Source organism: Mustela erminea, chromosome 15 (genome assembly GCF_009829155.1).
Source record: "Mustela erminea isolate mMusErm1 chromosome 15, mMusErm1.Pri, whole genome shotgun sequence".
Lineage (NCBI taxonomy): Eukaryota > Metazoa > Chordata > Mammalia > Carnivora > Mustelidae > Mustela > Mustela erminea.
The window spans coordinates 65,935,274-65,952,831 of record NC_045628.1 but is presented as its reverse complement, the minus strand read 5'-3'; the positions used below and the strand labels follow the sequence as shown (position 1 = coordinate 65,952,831).

The 17,558-nt window shown below is 39.8% G+C and overlaps 1 long non-coding RNA gene across 2 annotated transcripts in view; it reads right to left on the bottom strand.

Annotated features, from left to right (window-relative positions):
• The window catches only part of LOC116574264, a 41,884-nt gene that overhangs the window by 22,828 nt on the left and 1,498 nt on the right, over window positions 1-17,558 (bottom strand). The window contains exons 2-3 of one of the 2 annotated variants that reach the window (XR_004279178.1): window positions 15,727-15,857; window positions 13,460-13,516 (exon numbers count right to left, since the gene is read on the bottom strand). This is a non-coding gene — a long non-coding RNA (uncharacterized LOC116574264). Of the gene's footprint in view, window positions 1-13,459; window positions 13,517-15,726; window positions 15,858-17,558 lie in introns of those variants that run through there. The other variant, XR_004279177.1, reaches the window with a different exon arrangement.

Below are 17,558 nucleotides of genomic sequence, written 5' to 3'. Positions count from 1 at the left end.
TGATTGAGCCTGATTATTATACCCAAGATGCAGCCAGAAGGCAGGCAGGAAAGTTTGATCGATACCTATACCCACTTCTGCCAGAGTGACTCAGAATGTGATGCTGTGTCCATCCAAGTGCACCAGTGGGAGGAACAACTTTTCTGAAGTCTGCAAACTTTTCAAGAAGGTATTTCCTTCCAGATACTCAGTGTCATCATAGTTTCTCTGGAGAGGTTACCTGGGGATGACAGGTGAGGCTGCTTAGGTTTTCACCGCGTGAGGCCAGCGTGAAATACACAGTGTGAAATCAATCATGTCGCTCACTCAAAGTGCATCCAAACTACATAGAGGTGTGTGGCAGCCAGGTATCTCTAGCCTCTAACCTTCTCTGGCTTGACTTATCCAGGCAGGCGTCTTCAAAGGATAGCAAAGTCCCGCCGTTGATAAATCGATCTGTGTCTGAGGAATGAGTGACATCTAGTTCTTTCCATGTGGTAACGCACCATACAAATTATAAGAATTGAGTCAAATGTAGAAAATATGATTAGCCCCCCAACAGGCTATGGCTACGTGAAGCCAAACAAGAATAATGTTTAGCCAGCCGTCAATGGTCTAAAGAGAAAGCAGGTATAAATACAAATATTCAGATATTTGCAAAGTTAACCATTCATGAACTTAATGCATTCAATAATTCTCCTGGCTGCACACAAGGTGGGGTGACAGTCAAGAGAAACAGTGGCTCTATCTTTTACACCCTTTTAAATTAGTTCCTTCTCTGGGATGCTTGGGTGGCTCCGTGGGTTAAGTGTCAGCCTTTGGCTCAGGTCATGATCCCAGGGTCCTGGCATCAATCCCGCATAGAGTCCCACATCTGGCTCTTTGCTCAGCAGGGAGCCTGCTTCTCCCTCTGGATCCTTCTCTCCCTGCTTGTGTTCTCTCTCTCTGACAAATAAATAGTAAAATCTTTAAAAATAAATACATAAGCAAATAAATTAGTTCCTTCTCTTTGGTATTCAAATCATCTGTCCTTTATAAAAATCTCTCCTCTGATGTTCAGCATACATGCTCTTCCTTCCTTTCTACACAAAATTTTCTGAAAGAAAAAGTCACACTTATATCCTCACTTATTCTGCACCCTTTGCAAGCTGGCTTTGGCTTTAGGATATTTTTAAAGATTTCTGTCTTAAAGATATCTTAATTGGTAAATAAATCCAGAATTACAAAATTGTCTCTTCTCGATTCACAGTTGTGATATCCTGATTTAAAATAAAAAATATACATTTGATCTTCCTGGTTTCTGGCACAGAGCAATAGATGAGAGCAATAAAGATGTCTTTTTATTTTTTATATTAAGGAGGTGACTTTTGGACCACAGCGAGGGGAGCTGGTTGCTGGTGGAACCAACCTTGTGATGAGAAGGTTGGAACTCTCAGTTCTACTCTCCAAACTCCTGGAGGGGGTAAGTTCTGGGAATTCAGTTCGGTCACCAATGGTCAATGATTTCATCAACCATGCCTACTGTAATGAAGGTTTCATAAAACCCCCAAAAGGGTCTGCAGATCTTCCATCTTGGTGAACACATGGAAGTGCTGAGGGGTGAGCTCAGAAGGAATGGAAGCTCTATACTCTTTCCCCACACCTTGCCCTATATATCTCTTCCATCTGACTGTTTCTGAGTTACATCCTTTCATAATCAACTAGTAGTCTAACAAGTAAAAGTGTTTCTCTGAGTTCTGTGAGCTGCTCTAGTAAATTCATTGAACACAAGAAGGGGATCATTGGAACCTCTGATGTATAGCCAGTTGGGCAGTAGCACAGGTGACAGTCTGGACTTGTGATATGAAGTGGGGGGTCCCTCTTGTAGAATGGAACCCCTAACCTATGGGATCTGATGCCATCTCCAGGTAGACAGTGTCCAGTTTGAGTCGACTTGCAGGCCTCCCAGCTAGTGTCGGAGAGTTCCTTGGTAGTGGAGACACAAACTCCCTACCTCTGTATATCATAATTGGTGACCAGCATGTTAGAACTGGGTTGATAATGTCATCAACTGCTGATCAATTAACTCTTTTTGGAATCATTTCTCATGTTTTGGTTTCAATGATGTTATTCTTCTATTTCTTCTCTTGTAACCCTATACTCCTATTCCTTCTGTTAGTATTTTATCAACCTCTTCTTAGTCTGCCTTGGTGTGGACTCTAGTTTTTTTTTTGTTTGTTTATTTGTTTTATCTTGTTGTTTTAGTCATTTCCTTAAAGAAAATGTTCCTGTGGTTCCTTTCCCACTCTCTTCCTCTGGTGCCACCACATGCTCTCAGACGGTGAGTTCATTCATTCCCAAGGCTTAAACTTTAAATCTGTCTCTGACTTAGTTCTGCTACCTCATACTTTATTTTCAGTAATCTTTTCAATAGTTAAGCCATGGTCTTATGAACACCATGTTGCTGAAAAAGTCACAGAAAGAACCCAGAAAAAGTCACAACCTCTCGAGACAACTTATCCTCTTTGTGAAATGAAGGAGTGAGTCTTTCAGGTTTCACAGGGATCTTATCAGTCAAGGATCTTGTATGGAGACAGAAGCTTAAAGAGAAAGTGAATTTATTATAGGCTACCTGCCAACTTTAGAATTGCTAGTAAGGCTGAGAGACAGACTTTAGGGCTAGAACAGGGCACCTCCAGGAGTTTACATAGCTAGAATTACAGATAAGTCAAGTCTCACCAGAGGGAATGTTTGGCTTTGCTGGCAGGCTAGCTCTGCAGACATGACCACAGGTAGTACTGCCTTCATCACTGCGACTGCTCCATGTACAATGAACTGACCATCAGTCATGGTCCTGACATTCCACACACAATTCAAAGTCTCCAGTTGGAACACCCCTTTGGCTGATCCTACATCATACTGCCTGCCCCTGGGAGTTGGCAGAGGAAGGACCTAGCTGACCCAACCCACAAAGGGTATTTTGACCCAAGGGCAAAGGGTACTGGGCATGGGACAGCAAATCCTCTCCTACTAAGAAGAGTGTACCATAGATATCTCAAATCTACCTCAGACTCAAGACAGTCAAACCAGAATACCATCTGTTACCCAGGTAACTTAAGCCTCAGACATATGCTGTAGGCACTCAGGATACAGATTCTTCCTTCACAAGTCTTTGTTTTAATAGTTGTTCAGTTTCATTCAGTAACTACTTTGGTTAGGTTGTTAACTTTTTGAATTTTTGATCACTTCCTTCTCTTCCCTTCCAGTCCCACCCATTGGTTTTGTTAAGAACTGGTTATTGAAGGAGTGATTTAGGGGCTAAAGGCAACACCAAGCAAACTGCAAGGCATAGTTGGGTCAACCTAGGATGAAATCATCTTGACTTGAAGTCTTGCTCTTATGTGTGATTTTCAGGACCGTCTCTCCCTTGCAATTTTCAATGAGTTTCATTTCCCAAGTAATGCTTTTTGAACCCCTAAATGGTAATCACAGAGAACAGAACCTGGTGATTAAGGGCCTCCCTTCTACTAGAAAAGGAGAGTGTACTAAGGCAATCCTATCTCTGGCCTTTGATTCCTTCATGGTGAGGCAGATCACAGCACTCTCAACGCATAATCATTGTCATCTTTTGGAAGTATATTCAACTCAAATATTTAAACATTTTCATATGTTGATGAAAGAAACATCCAATAAATTGGGTGTGATCTGTACCTATGGCAGCCTACAGATGAAGAGGAGGTGGAGGTGTGTCATCACTCAAATAGACATATTTGCCTTTGCTTTTGATTGTGAAACTCAACACATCCCTTGTATTCAGAAACAATAAAGGAGATAATGCGATGTTATTTGAATATCTATAAATATCCACGGAGGATAATAAATGCCTTTGCTACCTCCAACCCCATGTGTTATGTGCATTTTCAGTGTCTAGCAGTTGTCACAGATGCACTTTATGGTTTTCAAGCCTGGGAGCTGATTATATACTCAGTGGACTTTTAACTGAATTACGTCTTTGAAAAAGCAAACAACCCACCATATTTAAAATTAGAACCTGCCCCTACCACCTTGGCATTCCTAATCCCCTGACCCAGCTCTGCTTTTTTTTTTTTTCCCTAGAACAACTTAATCACCTTCTGAAATAATATATGATTTAATTGTATGTGTCTATTATCTATTTTCTGTCCCTTCCTCTGGGAGGACAGGAGACTTTATCTGTTTGATTTACTTATGTCCTGAGAGCCTCAAACCACCTGACACATTCTAAGCATATAATGAGCATCTGTTGAATGAGTGAACAAACAACACCCAGATAGCTCTGAGACCAGTTGAAACTCCTGAGACGGTTGCCTTTGCTGTGCCTTGGTTCACCCTCAATTCCTGGTCTATGGTCTCTTCCTTGTAAAAACCTGCTTTTCCAAAGAGTCTTAAAACTCACTTACTGCAAGCCTTCAGTGACTCCTCACAGTTTAATGCACTTCCATTTCCTGGAATTATTGCATTTTAAGCTAAAAGAATTTTTTGAGACTTCTTTATTTTTTAGAGCATTTTTACAATCACAGCACAATTGAGAGGAAGGTACAGAAATCCCCCTATAGCTCTGGTTGCTATGTATGCAGACTTCCTCAAGATTAATACCCTTCACCAAAAGACACATTTGTTCCAATGGTTGAACCTACAGTGACAAGTATAACACCCCAAATCCATAGTTTATCTTAGAGTTCACTCTTGGTGTTGTACATTCTATGGGTTTGGGCAAACATATGATGACATGTATCTGTCATGACATCTATCATACAGAGTAGTTTCATGGACCTAAAAATTCTTTGTGCTCTGCCTGTTCACTCCCAACCTCCACAATCCCTGACAATTCCTGATCTTCACACTGTGTCCCTGGTTTCCCCTTCTCCAGAATGTCTTATAGTTGGCATTATAAAGTATGCAGCCTTTTCAGGTAGGCGTCTGTTACTTAGTAATATACATTTAAGGTTCTTCTGTGTCTTTCATGGTCTGATAGCTTTTCAGTGATGAGTATAAGTCCATTGTGTGGATGTACCCCAGTTTATTTATCCATTTGCCAACTGAAGTGTATTTTGATTGCTTCCAAGTTTTGGCAATTATGAATGAAGCTGCTGTAAACATCTGTGTGCAGGCTTTTGTATAAACATAAATTTTCAACTTCTTTGGGTAAATACCAAGGAGCACAATTGCTGGATCATGTGGTAGGAGTACATAGGGTGTACCAGGAAACCACCAAAATGTCTCCAAAAGTGGCTGTACCATTTTGCATTTCCACCAGCAATGGGTACCTATCTCCACACATCTCTGCCAACATTTGGTGTGGTAGGAATACAACCTTATGGCTAAATTTCCACCACACTTTTGTCTCTGGGGGCAGCTTAGATATTCTAGCAGGGGTAACTTTCGTGTGAAGAGAAATACACTTGATCCCTCTGAGTATGACATAGGATTGCTAATTTATGTCTTTGTTGTGAGCAGAAAAGTGTCCAAAGGGAGTTGTGCCATTTTTTTTAAAGATCTTACTGTTATATAGAGAAGAAAAGAAGTGTAAGTCATAGTCTAATCACAAGTTGCTTGGTATTTTTATCAATTGTTCCAGAAGACCTGGACTTACCAATTCACATTGTGTTTTTCTTTAGCACTCTTTCTTTTTAAAATCTATAATCATCATCACCATCCTCCTCATCACCATTATCATCATCCTCATTTCCCATGAAGTTTGATAATTAATTATTTTAAATTTCCTAACCAAAGTACAGGAAAACCATACTTATCTAAAGGCCATAACTGGAAACCACAGCACTCTGGGAACTGAGTCAGCAAATGGTCTCTAGCTGTGTTGAATCACTTCATTAAAACTATCTCTTCAAGATCTCCTTTCTTTTCTTTTTGCCAGCTTTTAGTGTTCTGCTGGCTTTTGGACTCCAGTGGAGGTCCTCTGGAGCAATCTGCTTTCTTGCAGCCATTTGGCCTAGGGTGTTGAAGGGAAGAATAGCGCCATCCAGGAATTAGGAAGGATGTGGCTAGAGCTGGAGCTGGGAAGGAAAGCAAGGCCTGAGGGAAACACGATGTGGCTACGCTATTGTTTTCTGGGCTAATCCCATTAGTGAATTAAAAAAAGTAAAGCTGTTTAGTCATTTGAGATGTCTTTATTCCACCTTTACACTTGACTTGAATTGTTTGGCTGGGTATTAGAATTTAAATTAAAATTTTTTTTTTTCTTTTGATTATGAAGGCATTTCTCCTTTGGCTTCTATACCTATTCCTTGTGTTTGACTTTTTTTTTTTTAAACAGTTTTTTTTCCTTTATCTTTAGAGCTCTGACACTTCTAATTGATGAGTCTTTATGTAGGCCTTTTTTCAATACAAAGTTGTTTTGGCTAAGCATCTGAAGAGCCCTTTCAGAAGGTAGACCTGACTTCTTCAGTTTGAGAAATTTTCTCCTGTAATTTTTCTTATGTAATTTCCAATGAAATTCACCATAAGGGGATGGGGCAGGGATTAAGCCTTTGAGCCAAGCACCTTCGAATGTCAGCGTGCCTGACGCCTTTGTTTCTCCATCCTTCAGTTTATCAAGAAATGTAACAACTTTTATTTAGTACAAATGGTGAGCTCCTTGATGATTTGGAAGCTGGTTTTAAGTTACATATTATCTCAGTTTCAGATGAAAATGGATAATTCTTTGATATATGGCTGGAAAATTCCTTCTGCTGGTAGGTTAAGAGCATTATTTTTCACCAGCTGGCTCTTTGTCCAGTGCTCTCTAACTCTGTGGGAGGCGCCTCCAATGTCTCAGGTTATTTAGTTTTCTGAGTTGCCTAAATGAAGTACGTGAGGGACAATCTGTTGCATCTTTTCTCCTAGCTTCTGGTGCTTTGCTGTCAACCTTTACCATTCCTTGGGGTAGAGACCACCACCCTGATCTCTGCCTTCATCTTCACACAGAGTTCAGCTTGGGTAGATGTCCGTCTCCAAATTCTCCCTAATTATAAAGATACCAGTCATATCAGATGAGAGCTCACCCTAATGAACTCATTTTAGCTTGATAGCTTCTGGAAAGCCCTATTTCTAAATAAGATCATATTCGGAGATACTAGAGGTGAGGACCTGAACATACAAATTTTGGGGTACATGATTCAACCAATGACATTTCAAGAACTTAGATGTTATTCCTGACACCTCCCTCCTCTCCTCTCCACATGTAAACTGTCAGAATATTCTTCCCATTGCACCTCAAATACACGTTGCGTCTAGTTATTTCTTTTTATGTTTATCCCAACATTATCTTTCTTTCTCTGGCCCATGGTAATAACCTCCTCCTGGGTCTCCTGTTCCTGCTCTAGGCTCTCCTAATTCATTTTCCATTTGCCAGAGGTCCTCCTGAAGTGATTATTTGATTACATCTCTCCTCTTTGTACAACATTCACTGGCTTCCCATTGCCTAAAGATAAACTTAAAACTCCTTCATGTGGCTTACACATGATCTGGCTCCAGCCTTGTCTCCCCTATTACATTTTCCCAGTGCTCTGAGCTAGGGCCAAATGGGAGCTTCTTTCAGTTCCTTGATTGCACCACACTCTTGCCTCTGGGCTTTGAACATGCTGTTCCCAGTCTGGAATACCCTCTGACCTCAACTCCCCAGACATTGACTCATCCTCTGGGCCTCAACTTTAATGTCGGCTAACTTTAGGAAGGCTAGCTCTCTGCTGTAGGCTGGATGTGGCCCTCAGGAGGACACATCCATGTCTCAATCCATGGAAACTGGGACTATCGCCTTGTTTGGAAGAAAGGTCTTTGTACATGTAATTCAAAGTCATAGCTCTACCCCCAGTGCCTAGCCCAATGCCAGGGGTATATGATAGGTATTAGTATTTAATATTAACAATAATCTATGATATACCAGAAACTAATACAATATGGCATGTTAACTATACTGGAATTAAAATAAAATTAAAAAAAAAACCAATATTGCTAACAATAACTTTCCCTCACTAAGTAAAGGTCAATCAATGTTTCAAACTCAGCACTATCAAAATGGTACAGATTTGAAAAACATCAGAGGTCTGGCACCTATGAACACCATAGTTATGACCCTCCTAGTATCTTAAGTAGAAACTTGCAGCCTCCCTAGTAGACAAAATGCTCACATCCGGCAAGATGCTTTTAAGAGCCCCCAAAGCAACACCACTACCCCAAATGAAAATAAATAATATCTAATCTGATTAGTAGTTTAAGGATCCTTTTATCAAGACATTTGTCAAAATTTATTTTTTATGGAATGCCACCTTTGTTACTTAGAGCTGTTTTTAGAGGATTAACGTGAGCATTAACCTAGAACATTCTATAGTGCAATAAGAGAAAAGAAGAACTATAATTTTCTTATAAGCAAATATCAACAATATATGAGAAGACATGTGTTCTTAAAGACTAAAAGAAAACTAACAAAGACAGGAAGAAATAATAATAAGCAAATTCACAAGTTCCATGTCTGTTGACCTCCCATTCATAGCATTAACCATCTTAACCCTTGGGACTTCCTTGTATGCCAACAGCTTTTCCTTTCAGAAGCTGCTCCTTCCTGAAGTCCTATTGAGCAATAAATCCCAGGACCCCACCTCTTCTCCCACGGGAGAGGCCAACTGGGATACCCTGCCCCTAGATAGGGTGATTGCTTCCGTGGTACGTGTGTATCTCAAGTAAGATCAATCAGATTTATTTTCAGGGACTGCTATGGATTTCAAAACAGAGAGGGATGATTTTTGTTATTTTCTTTTTCTTCTGAGACTGCTGGTTCTGAAGACAATACACTCTAAGCTCCTAATGACCAGCATGGCCACATGTAATGAGAGCCTTCCTGAGAAGGAAGCCTTACAAAGGGGGGAAAGCAAAGCAAAGACAAGCAAGTGAGACACAGAATCTTGCTGAAGCTGTTTAAGCCCCTGCATCCAGGAGAGCCTGTGACTCAGTCTTTCCTGGGATGAACCCCATCCTTAGGTTGTGCTACAAGCCACACAGGGATCTATATGATGTTATAGAGGATGGTTGGAGGGAATGTGACAGAGATGGCTAGATGCCCCTAAAAATGAGTGCTCCCACTTCCTCTGTGATGTGGAATTGTCACTGGGCAGTGGCTGTCTGTGGGATTACCTCTCCCAGCCCCTGGCATCTAGGTGGGGACATGTGACTTGTGGTTGCGAATGGGATGAGCGTGGGAATGAAGTGTGTCCCTTTATGTGTTTATTTGCTATGAATAGACTTGAGTTTTTTAAACGTTTTGAGGTTCCATACAAATCATCCTGTTAATATGAGCAGCAATTTCCCCCAGGTTTATGGAGGTGCAATTGACATGTGACATTATGCAAGTTTAACGAAGTACGTCCCTTTAGAGCCTAAGCAGTTAGGAACGGGATGTGTCTTCTCTACCCTCTCTTGCCCTCTTTTGTTGGCTAGACTCCAATGGTTTCAAGGGCATTTGTATTTAAAATCAGGAGAAAAGGGAGTAGACTGCTGATCATTAATCTTAATGCAAATGAATTGAAGACTGAACTAGTATGAAAGATGGTAAAAATTCTCAGCATTAAAATGTTTGTGCCCTTTTAGAATTAAAAGAAATAATCAAATCTGCTTAATGGTGAAGACCATTAAATGATACATTAAGCCACATCCCCCCTACCTGAGTGCCTAGCATTAAAACTTTATATTCCAGGTGTGGGCTTCTGTTGTTCATGAGCAAACCATTTGGTTTGGTCACTTCTTTAGGTCTTGGTGTCATCATCACAGAAATGTCATAGTTTCCTTTCAACCCTGCAGCTCTGACTCCATCATCTTGTTGCCTTATTGGAACTCTTGGAACCATAAGCTTCTCACTTACCAGGAGATACTCCAGTCAAGACTGTCCTGGAGCCAAAGAGCAAAATGGACAGGCTTCTGTCGCTTGTAGGCTTTTCTGCCCGAGCACTGCTTAAAAAACATTGTCACATGGGACGCCTGGGTGGCTCAGTTGGTTAAGCGGCTGCCTTTGACTCAGGTCATGATCCCAGTGTCCTGGGATCGAGTCCCACATCGGGCTCCTTGCTCGGCAGGGAGCCTGCTTCTCCCTCTGCCTCTAGCCTGCCACTCTGTCTGCCTGTGCTTGCGCTCTCTCTCTAACAAATAAATAAAATCTTTAAAAAAACAAACAAAAAAACCACGTTGTCACATTTTGCTGTCAATAAAGCCCCCTCTGTTCAGCCTAGGTTGTTCTGCTGTCTTTCTCCTTTCTTTAAAATGTGTGCAAATTTGAAATTTAAACTCCAGTGGACCATGGGATCTATAACTGTATCCAGGAGGCTCAGAGAATATTTGAACTTTTGAGTTAAGAATTCATCAGTTAGCCACAACAAGAGGAAAAAAATGCAATTGGTTTAAGATAACAATAATCCTATTGTTTTGATGTGGAAACTTTAGGTTTGAGGAAACCTTCCAGAGCCTATTAGAATTTGAAGATGAGTCCATTCATTGCCACAGGCTAACACGCACGGTAAATGCCAGACCGGGGGAATATTTGTTAAGCTTTATGAGGCAGCAAATTACAGGTCCCCTGGAGCCAGGAGAACTTTTCTCTTTTATATTGTCCATGTGACTGCCTATTCTAGAAGCATCCCTGGAGGTCATGAATGTTGTATGCTTGAGAAATATTCTTTCTTCTTCACTGAGTCAGTTGTTGGTAATTGGGTTATTACTAAAAGATAGGCAGACAGTCGGAGTATCATTAGCTTGATGCTGATACTCTTCCCCATTCTTTGGATAAGTGCCCATCTATTTTTATCTATCTTGTCATTACAGGCCAGCCCTGAACTTGTTTGGCTAGCGCTAGAATGAGTTGAGGAGTGGTACGTGGGATTGGTTTGGGGAACAACAGATTGAAAAGAAAAAGGTGTCCTGAAGAAGAACATGGGAATGAAAGAGATGAGGGGAAGGGAAATTGAAGGGTAGGAGTGGGGAGAGAAGATTAGTCCAGAGGCTACTATATATATATATATAGTATATACTATATATATATATATATATATAAATAAAATAGTATAAACACTATTATATATATAATAATAATACTATTATATATAATACTATTATATATAATAATAATATAATATATATATTATACTATTATATAATACTATTATTTATATAGAAATAATGAGGGGGGGGCTCTAAGGAGTTCCAGGGTTGTCTGAATGAAAAATATGGCAAAGTACATTGGGATCACCCATCCATTCATTAACACAAATAATAAACCTTTATTGAGTTGCCTACTACATGCCAAACTTTAAATCAGTAACCACATCTTGTAAAAGGACAGCATTATTTTTTACATCAGTATTTGCAAGTATTTCACAGGAATTTCCAAGACGACTGACAACTAATATGTATATTTTGCAGAGGAGGAAAAGTGAACCAGAAAGAGGTTAAATGACTTGCCTAAGGTCACAAAACAAACTACTGGCTGCATAGTGATGAGGAGCCAGAGACTTTAAATTTCAAATGTATGGCCTCTGGCTGGATAATAACTAAGGTTTAATTCATCTAATAGAATTTTTAAAAATAACTTTCTTTTAAGACCAGGTTTATAAGCAAGTATAAAGCCCTTTTCAGGGACCATTCCCTTGTGGTGTGAAGTCAAAAACATTTAATGCTAATTACTCATTTGATCATTTTTTTAAAACTTATTATCGGCTGATGTCCTTGGCGTAGAAAAGGCAATTTGCTTTTTTTAGTATGTTCTTCCAAATCAGTGCAAGGGTAGTGACACTGTAAGCATCCTGGCTTTCTTCATAAACATCAGCCTTTTGTGTCTGTCATTTTGTCCCCTAGACTAAAAGTGCCTATAAAATTGGACCCAAGAGCACCACCAGAGAACAAAGCTTCAGGAATCCAAACTAAGATGAGCATGAAGAGAATCATAAATCAAGGAGTGACAGCTTTAAGAGAAACCAAATAATTTGAACTCTAAAAGTATATAAATGCTCTAGTAAGATTATGTTGCATGTAGAGATAAACCAAAGGACATATAAAAAGTGGGAAAAGATTGGGCAAAATGGCCAAGTGTTGCACATTACCTAAGATCCCCATCAACTCCAGCCCATGTTGGTCACTGGATGGAGAATTAGAGTCCTCTTGGCCTTGATGAATATCATCTTGCATGTTTTAGGTTTCAAGGATAATAGCCATTTAGTCTTGTTCAATGAACAGTGATGCAAGCTGATCTCTCTTGGTTGCTGTTCCGTGTGGCAATAACACTTCCCTTGATTTATACACCCTCTGAGAGGGACACAGCCTGACATCCTGTTTGTTGTCGTAGCTATAAATTGTAAATGAGGTGACAGCCATACTCTTCTATTTAAAGGACATCCTCCTTTTTTTTTTTTTTACAACTTTTTCTCTGCCTATTATTCTGGTTTAACAATCTTTGAAGCAATAATCTGAGGCATGAGGATTTCCCTCAGTAAATGCATCAAGCCTCAGTATTGACCAACAGCTGCTGTGAGAAAACATTGAAGCCACATGTCAAATGCTACGTTGTCTCCCTGACCAGAATGTATCCATGAGCAGAAACCGCTAGAAATTTCTTCATGTGAGACACAAGTTTGAAAATTACCCTAGCAAGAACTTTGAGTCACCTACTTTTTATTTTGGAAATACAGAATTTACATTCCACACTTATGAAACCACGAATGATTTGTAGGGAGTCCATAAGCCCCGGGAATTTTAAGCACAACTTCTTGTCTGCATTTTTCTGAGACAAAGGTCCATGCTTTTAATAATTTTTTTAAAAGAAGTCTGGGACCCCACTGTACTATAGTTTGCCTTCCTAATTGTGCCTTTTGGATCTTCTTGAGACAAGTCTGGTACCCCATATATTATTTGGCAAGAGAACTGAAGTGTGAGTGGTAGCCCAAACTCTGTTTGTTTGTGTCAGACCAATTTTAAGTAAATGGAACCAATTTAAGAGGTTTTTCATGCTGATGGGAAGAAGTATAAATAATACAAATAAAGATGATGAACATGCTGATATTGTGTTTAGAATCCAACCAAAATTTCACATTCTATAAAACATACAATCATAAGCTCCTAGCATTTCTCGTTGTGTTCAACACAGCTCCATCTTGTCTTGAACACATCTTTGAGAGTCTGTCTTGTCAGATAGTTGAAGGAGTAGGCCTTGTGTCTTTATGAATAATTCACACTACTGATAATGTTTTCATGGTTAATTGAAAATTACTCAATTCTTTCCTTCATGCAATGAATACCTCAGTCATGTCTGCTGTGATGGGAATCAATAGGTTCTGCTGTGGGAAAAGAGTCCTGGCCTGCATCAGAAGAGACTGGAAGGAACACTTCATGAGATGGCCTTTTTGCCCATCAAGGTCCTGTGAAAAGGTACACATCTGTCCATGACCACTTCTCTGTGGTGATCTATGAAATGTCTGCCTTTCCACATAAGCCAATCTTCTGCCGAGTTCAAGAAAGTAGTGGATGAGGAAGATACTCTTCTTACAGCCTGAGACAAAATAATTTAGACTTTTTAAAGTGATGACTTATTTTTATATTTCTCCTTGAACAATTCAGGGCTCTTTAAGTAATAACACATTCCTGTATTTCCCTTCTTGTTTTCCTTTTAATTTGATTTCCAGCAGCTCTCTTCCTGGGGTATAGTCCCAATCCTCATTTTTGTCATCTTGCAGTAAATGTGTGATGTGGGCAGAAACTGTGCAAAAGGGCTCAAACTTGGAAAAGGGGAGGGGTGGGAATCTGGTGCTTTGTAACGGGTGTCTACTGAGCCACAGCAGCCTGTGTCCAGACAGCTGAGGAAGGCATATGGGCTTTGGAACTTTGTTTAGGCCTTTCTAATGTGTTTTCTCAGTATAGATTCTTAAAAACACAAACCTTGATTGTATTGAATCTAAGAGAAGGGGGACTGTCCCACATTCTGTCCAGAATAGTTCCAGGTTTTAGTACCAGGTGAAAGGTAGCTGCAGACAAGCAGCTCTGAATGGGAGAGGAGCCAGAGGAGTGAGGAGCTGGTGGGGCTGGAGGGAAAGGACGTGGGAAGCCAGGATAGACTTGGGCAGGCACAGGAGGACTGTTGCGTCTTCTCTCTTCCAAAGGAGGAATTCTCTAAATGGCATGTGCCCTTACTCCTTCCTCAATCAATTAAAAATAGGGCACATCATACAGTCAATGGTATTTAATAGGGTTGAATGATGATAGATGGTAGCTACACTCACGGCAAGAATAGCATAACACATAGACTTGTTGATTCACCATGTTGTACACCTGAAATTAACGTGTGTCAACTATACTCACAACTATACAAAACAAAACAAAGACTAATGCCCATGATGTATGAGTAGAAGCTTCCCTCCTGCCCAGACCAGATTTCCCAATGGTGTTTAGCAGCATTTCCCTACATTTCAGTGCTCCATTTCCACTACCCCCTCCTCCCTGGCACAATTCGGGGGGGGGGGGATGTGGGGGTGGTCCCTTTCTCTATTTTGTCCTTATCCAATCTTCTTTCATTCATTAATACCTTCTAATTTATCTATCCCTTACACCTATCTATGTTTCTCTTTCTGTATTTCTATTTATATAGATCTGTTAAAAAATCAAGATTTTATTAAAAAGCAGAGCATAAGGAATAGAGCCAATGATATCGTAATAGGGATGTACCATGTACCAGGACAGATGGCAGCTACACTTGGAATGAACCCAGCATAATGGATAAATTTGTCAAATCACTAGGTGGTATACCTAGAACTAATGCAACACTGCATGTCGACTATGCTCAAATAAAAAAATCAAGATTACATTTTATGCAATTTACAGAAAATTGTGTAATTTGAATAATCAAATAGTTTCCAAGGCTTATTGGGAAAAAACAAAAACAAAAAACCTGAGCCCCCTCCCCTTTTCCTTTTCCCATTTCTGAGAGTTGACTATTTTTGACTTTAAAAGTATTTATCTCTACATTTCCAAACTTTTATCAGTTTGGGGCATATTTTGACCTCCTGTTTTAGGTGAGGATTTGCTCCCTTTCAGCCAGACTGGCTCCCATTCCCACGCAAGTCTTACACAATCAGTGATTACATAGTTATTGCTACCGTAAATGCTGCTTAGACGTAAATCATGTGAAAAACAGAACTTTTTGCGTGCAACTTTATATTCTCTTTGGAATTAATAATGGCCTTGGTTTTGCTTCTTAGGTTCTTTATGTTTTCATTGCCATTCGTCCCCCAATCCAGTTTTCCACTGTGTGTTCTACAACTCCTAATTTTGGGGTGTTGGTCATCCTAGACCAATCCCCTCATTGTCTTCTCTTTTCACTCCTCCTTTTTGGAGATTTTTCATCTTTGCTATCCAGTATCTCTGTTGAGTTTTTCCTTTCTCCCGGCACTTTTTTAATCCCTAGGAGTTCTTTTATCCCCCCACTCCCCGAATGTTCTTTGTAAAAAACAATATCCTTTTATTGTGTTTTATGGAACTAAAATCGTCTGCGATCTCTGTAAGAATACCAATGGCTTTCTTTTTCAACACCCTGCAGTGGTTCTGTTTTCCCCACGTTGCTTTCTCCTCTTTGCTGGTGTTAGTATTTGTTATGCATGTTGGAGACTTTCTTCAAATATCTAGGGAACTTCAGCTGTCTGTTTATATTTTTTAAAATGACCTAAAAAGGATAAAAGGTAGCCCTTGTGCGTGGTTGGTACCTCCTACCTTTGGGGCACCCAAGAGTGTAATCTGGGATCTTCTGAAGTCGATTTCTTTGGATGTTTCCTCTTGAGATGGTCAGGTTCTAAGCCAAGAAACTTCTTTTCTCTGTAGGGTGTGTGCCTGGCTACTGGTGCCTAGAAATGGAGTGATAATACGTGATTTACAGTCCCAATGTTCAGTAGCCAAATAGGAGTGGGGTGGGGGGCTCTGTGGTGCAGATCATGTTCTTCCTAAATTCTCCCACTGACAGTTTAATATTCACCTTTTTTTAATGGTCAGAGGTAATTTTAATTAAATCCATATACATAAGTTGTTTGCAGAGAGCTATACATAATAGTTCACACAATACAACAGTGTATTAGTTTTTTGGTGTGCAACACAGTGATTTGATACCTGCAAAATGATCACCACAGTAAGTCTAGGTAACATCTGTCACCACACATAATTACAGAATTCTTTTTTCTTGTGATGAGAACTTTAAAGATCTCCTCTCTTAGCAACTTCTAAAGATGTAATACAGTACTGTTAACTGTCTGTCACAATGCTGTACCTTACCACCCTACGACTTATTCATTGTATAACTGACAGTTATTATCAAAAAGACATGAAATAATAATTGTTGGTGAGACTGGGGAGAAAAGGGAATCCTTGTGTACCTGGTGGGAACGTAAATGGGTGCAGCCACTCTGGAAAACAGAATGAATTGAGTTTCCTCAAATAATTAAAAATAGAACTACCATATGATCCAGCATTTCACTTCTGGGTATCTATGCACAGAAGACAAACATACTAACTCAAAATAATACATGCCCCTCCATGTTCACAGTATATTATTTACAATAGCCAAGACATGGAAACAATTTAAGTGTCCATTCACAGATGCAAGGATAAAAAATGTGAGCTATAAGCACATGCGTGCACATGCGCGCGTGCACACACTCACACACACACACACACACACACACACGGGAATATTACTCAGCCATCAAAAATAATTAAATCTTGCAATTTCTAGCAACATGGATGGAACCTGAGGGCATCACGCTAACAAAATAAGCCAGAGAAAGACCAAAACCATATGATCTCGCTTATAGGTGGAATCTTTAAAAAAAAAAAAAAATTAAAAGTCAACCTCATAGATACTGAAAACAGACTGGTGGTTGCCAGAGGCTGAGGGACAGGTGGGTGAAATACGTATCCGTTTTAATTTCTGCTGTTTCACTTCTCAGTCATCCTTTCGCTTTCAAGCTTTCATAATTTTATTTCCATTTCTTTCTCTCTATTCTTTGTCCTTGTGGGCAAATGCCTTAAACTTCTTTCCTCCACTTTCATTCAGGTGAGGTTTCAAGAGAGTGAGCCTTCTATATCTAACCGTAAATTCTCCTGTTATCTCTAAAAGTTTTCTCAGGAACAAGAGTAGGCTTGTCATGTACAGTTGTGTGGGGTGCACAGTGCACAGATTTAAGGGGAACCATCCCTGTCATAAATGTTATCCCTTTCTATATTTGTTTTGACAAATTTCTGGCAAATGAGAGTAAATTGTCTTGTTCTGAAAAAATAAGTGTAATACAGCAATGGTTTAATAGATAGAGGTAAAGTTTCTTCATGAAGGGTTGACGTTTTCCAAATTCATGCAAAGGAGTCGTGTGTACTAACGCCCGTTCTGAATAAGGAATTTGAACTGAGACTTCTGGTTTCAAACATATTTCTGAGTCTCCTAGTTTAAGTTGGACAGACTGATTTCCAAAAATGGACTGAGCGGTCTCACAATGCCAGGCAAATGGGGAATTTCAACAGGTGGCCGCTGAGTAGGCTGATCGAGATTTTTTAAAATG